The following is a 4,605-nucleotide window of genomic DNA, read 5'->3' on the forward strand; positions in this document are numbered from 1 at the left end:
CTCTCGGCACTTCTGCTTTGTGCACCCCTCTCTTTAAAAGATTTTGCCCAAGCTCTCCTAGTGTAGGGCTAGCATACATGCAGTATTCTCGCAGACACACCCCTCCCACCCTTTCTTCGGCCAGATGCTGCTGGTCGGTATTTTCCTGCCAGCCCCCGTGCAACCCCAGTGAGCCAGGCAGTCTTTACCCATGAATTAAACATGGCTGATGAGGTCTTAGTCCCCCTTGCAAGGAACCTTTTAAGTCTTCATTTACTTACTTTTAAAGCTGAGTCCTTTGGAGAAGCAGCGTGATCTGGCATCTCGTCTAATTTTAGGGTCACGGCTAAGAACAGAAGAGTGAGAAAGGATTTTATTGTTAGCTATCAAATTGTGGACTGTCTCCTGTTAGAGAGTAATTGTTTGAAAAGTACAAGCATGACACTCCCATACAAATGTAGAATGAACACATGTCAAAGATTTTATTTAATTCACTGATACTGAGAGAACTAGGAAGATAGTACAACTACTTCAAAGGCAAAGCCAAAGATGGTCATTTATATGGGCAACCAGAAATGTTGATTTTTCACTTGCTCCTGGAAGCAAAGACAACCTGTACCACAGGGTGGAAATCCATCTTAATTTCATGGGACCAAATTCGTTTGCTTTTTCGTGGACAGAAATCATTTGCATCAAATTTCAGGTCTCCACAAGTGAAATAGTAGAGTTGCGCAATCATTGAAGACCAAGAAAGGCACAGACCTCTCATGAATCTGACCACCCTGGAAGGGTCCTTCAGACAATATGTAGCATTCCACTGAAAGGAGACATGATCATCTTGCCCGTTTCAAAGTTTTTTTTCACATTTTTTTCCTGACCTGACTGCGTGCTTCAATCTGCAGGAGGGCTAGACGTCCTTTGTCTGAGATCATGACAGGAAATACTTCACAGCACTGCTGTCCCCTCTGGGAACATTGTAACGTAGCTGAGAAGCCAGTTCAAATGAGCATTAGGTTCTCCTCAAAACCTGTGCAGGGCAACAGGCTTGCTCCACCTTCCTGCCCCCTGCCGCTGCTGGAGCACTCTACCTGACGGGGCCTGGCCAGACCTTGTGCCAATGGCGGGGACCCCACAGGACTGCTCCCTTGCCTTTCTCCACCACCCAGTAAGTGCATTCCCCAGGTGTCCTGTGAAGAGGAGAATGCTTGCTTGATGTAGCCTTACTTATCCTGAGGGTTCAAGGAACAGAAGGAAAGCAAAGGGAGGCAATGTTTAGAACTCAAGTTTTCTTTTTTGTTTTTAAAGATTTTATTTATTTATTTGAGAGAGAGAGAGAATGAGAGATAGAAAGCACGAGAGGGAAGAGGGTCAGAGGGAGAAGCAGACTCCCTGCTGAGCAGGGAGCCCGATGCGGAACTCGATCCCGGAACTCCAGGATCATGACCTGAGCCGAAGGCAGTCGCTTAACCAACTGAGCCACCCAGGCGCCCTAGAACTCAAGTTTTCTGATTACTAACTCGCCCCCAAGTTTTAGAGGAAGAATAACACTAGCAGGACTGCCAGAGGGCAAACCTGGTGTGTGTGTGTGTGTGTGTGTGTGTGTGTGTGTGTGTGTGTGTGTGTACATGTATTGACAAGACTGTCTCCTTGACCAAACTTTAGTCAGGTTCGTCTCAACTAGGCCTCCCCCTCGGTCCTCAGCCTGCCTTGGGCCTATCAGCCAGTTTAGCAAGAATCCCCCTAGCCTTGATGTCTCCTCTTAGTAATGTTCCATCCACTGACCCCTCCCTCTGTTCCTTGGCCCTAAATCCCCACATGTCCTTGTTGTATCTGGAGTTGAGCCCCACCAACACCCCCCCTTGCCCCCGCCACAATGGAGGGAAAAAGTAACACTAGCTCTCCCATTCACTGTACTGGCTGTACAGGGGATTTACCTTTCTCTTCCTTGGTTTTCCAATCTGTAAAATGGATATAATAGTAACTATCTCATAGCATTGTTCTGTGAGTTTATTAAAATGGATTATATTTATACAATGTAAACATTAACATTTATAAAGCACTTGTGTGTATTTCACACGTGTTTGCTTTTATTATTTAAATAACTTTATTATTTAAAGGTGTTGTTCTTAACCTTTAAGAAAAGTATCACTTCTCACCGAGGTAGAGTGATGTAAATGGCACAAAGGACATTGCAAGCAGCTAAGAAGGGGAATCATTTGAGGAGGCATGCTTTTTTCTGCCCATTTTCTGTGGTTAAAATCCTCAAGAAAGAATGCTTCGCTCTGGAATGCCTAGAGAGTTAATTTTGCTCTTGCTTTGAGCAGGAGAGAGAGAAAAGAACAGTAGCACACTGGCCTTCCCAGGAACGTGATTCCAGAGTGCTCAGTGTTGGCCATACATTCTGACCGAATGATGAGGAGCAGGTTGGTCTCCGCTACAGGGCCCAAGTTTCCAGAGGGGAACTGTGAGGAAGCACACAATCTCACTGGGAAAGCTCTGCTTCAGCGGTGCTGGGAGATAGCGGGGGTGGGGCAGGTGGGCGTGGTGGCCATGGATTCCCCCATCCGTCTCCCAGCTAGCGCTTGGGAAGGTGCTAACCCATTGCCACTCTTGAGAAACCCTGTTTGTGGAGAGAGGCCTGAGGCCACTAAGGAAGTGATGCCCACAGGCTGCCGGCTGGAGGAGGGGCTGACCTCTGGGGCATGTCGTCTTAAGCCTTGAGGCTGTTTCCTGAGAGACGTGTCCTGATGGTGAAGAAGAAACCTTAGACATGAGAACCCGAGTAGGAGGAAAGTCTCTGGGAGGCCATTTTGGATCACATAAGAAGGAAACCTCAATGTCGCAGAAAGCAGCCAGTTGGGTAAACCCACCGCAGGCCCAGGGGAAAGCCAAGGATGAGAAAATATCTTAAACACTGCTGCCTCAGGAAATGGCCACAGGCGAGGAGGCTCCTGTGTTTCCCCCAGGTGGGGAGGGAAATATGTGCCATAATGTGGCAATTTGGTTCAGCGACTTAATCTGGTTATAAAGGCGGGGTGGGGGGGGGCCAAGAAGAGTCAAAATTAATTCTCTCAAGGGAAGTTGCTTTAGTAGTTAACTGGGGAGCCTGTGTACTGTGTACTGGTTTGATGGGATTTCAAATCTACTTGCTATGACTTCAGAGGCTGTTTTAACTCATTTGTTTTTGACAAAGGCGAACAAAAAAGTTGTGTTTAGAAGTTAAGTTGTTTTGATGTAAGGATGAAGTAAGTTGTGCGAGGCTGTCATCATTGCATCTGCTCTGTGGAACGCTTCACGGATTTGCGTGTCATCCTTGTGCAGGGACCACGCTGATCTTCTCTGCGTCGTTCCAGTCTTTAGAGTATGTGCTGCCGAAGTGAGCACAGTTTCATCTGTTCTAGCTGATAAGAGCTCAGTAGTAGCTCAGCTGCCGAGGGCCCCACGGTGGGCTTCTCAGTAAAAACAGATGAAAAAGCAAGGGGACATTTAGACTATAAATATCAAGGGTTTGTGAGGACCGTCAGAGAATGTCCTGTCTGGGCAAGACTACATTTCGTTGATCTAAATAGCTCTGTGAAGACCTTGGGGCAATTACCTCCTGCAGCAGTAAAGGTGACTCTTACCAACAGAGGCAAAAGCCATGAAGTGGCCCCACAAAAATCACCTTGCCCATGGACACCGGCTCCGTCATTCCGCAGCGACACGCTCTAGCAACAGCGCACTTTTCCCTTTGCATTGGCAGCTGGACGTCAGCTCTGGGTTGAGGCACACCTCAACCAAATTTGGACTTTATTCCTTTCATCACTCCTTGCCTGAAACAATAGTGTGATTAATCTGTCTTTGGTTTGGAGGGTTATTTCTTTCTTGGCTTATTAAAAGACATTATCCTGTATACTGTTAGCTTACAAAATGTCCACAGTGAGCCTTTGTTAAACCAATGGCTGGAAAGACAAATCCGGTCTCTGAGCATAATTTGCCTCCCCTCCAAACAAAACATGCAGCCACTGACAAGAAGGTCCTGGAAAGTAGTTTGATAATGGAAGGGCTCACTCTGTTTGTGCAGTGGATTTCAGTTGGTTGGTTAATTGACTCTCGATAAAGGTTTCCGAAAGGCATGCAAGTTATAGTCCCTTTTTCCTTCATGCTACCAATCATTGTTCGTGGCAACCACAGGGTGACCTTTCTACTTTACATATACCATGCTGTTCTCTGAGGAGCCACAGTTTTCTCCCTTCAAATTAGAGAAAGTTCTCTTTGTGGGGAAAGCCACAAGATGAGGAGGAGAAGGAGAACTATCTTATTCTCCACACCACTGACATAGCTGTAGATACGTGAAAGTTATGCAGGTAGAGAAGAAAAATGAAGAAACTCCTGGACTTTCTGTAGACCACCAGGAAGTTGGAGATGGAAACTCTATTTTTATATTAATCTCCCTCCTAAAGCCTACTTCAATTTTTGAAAGTTTCATCCTCCTTATACAATTCCTAATAGCATGTTGCATGTCCAGAAATGTTCCTTACAATTAGTATTGCTTCTAGAAATTAGTTAGGGCCTAAGAAACTAGGGATTAGGCAAAATGGAATGAGGCATAATTTTTAGTTAATTTATTGATGTCCCCCAATAATT

General features: G+C 45.9%; 1 non-coding gene across 1 annotated transcript; it reads right to left on the reverse strand.

Annotated features, from left to right (window-relative positions):
• Positions 1 to 3,255: 3,255 nt before the first annotated feature.
• LOC113910637 lies at positions 3,256 to 3,363 on the reverse strand. Its single transcript, XR_003516147.1, has one exon. It is a non-coding gene; the product is annotated as a U6 spliceosomal RNA (small nuclear RNA).
• Positions 3,364 to 4,605: the final 1,242 nt, after the last annotated feature.

This window comes from Zalophus californianus, chromosome 6 (assembly GCF_009762305.2).
Source record: "Zalophus californianus isolate mZalCal1 chromosome 6, mZalCal1.pri.v2, whole genome shotgun sequence".
In the NCBI taxonomy this organism is placed as follows: domain Eukaryota; kingdom Metazoa; phylum Chordata; class Mammalia; order Carnivora; family Otariidae; genus Zalophus; species Zalophus californianus.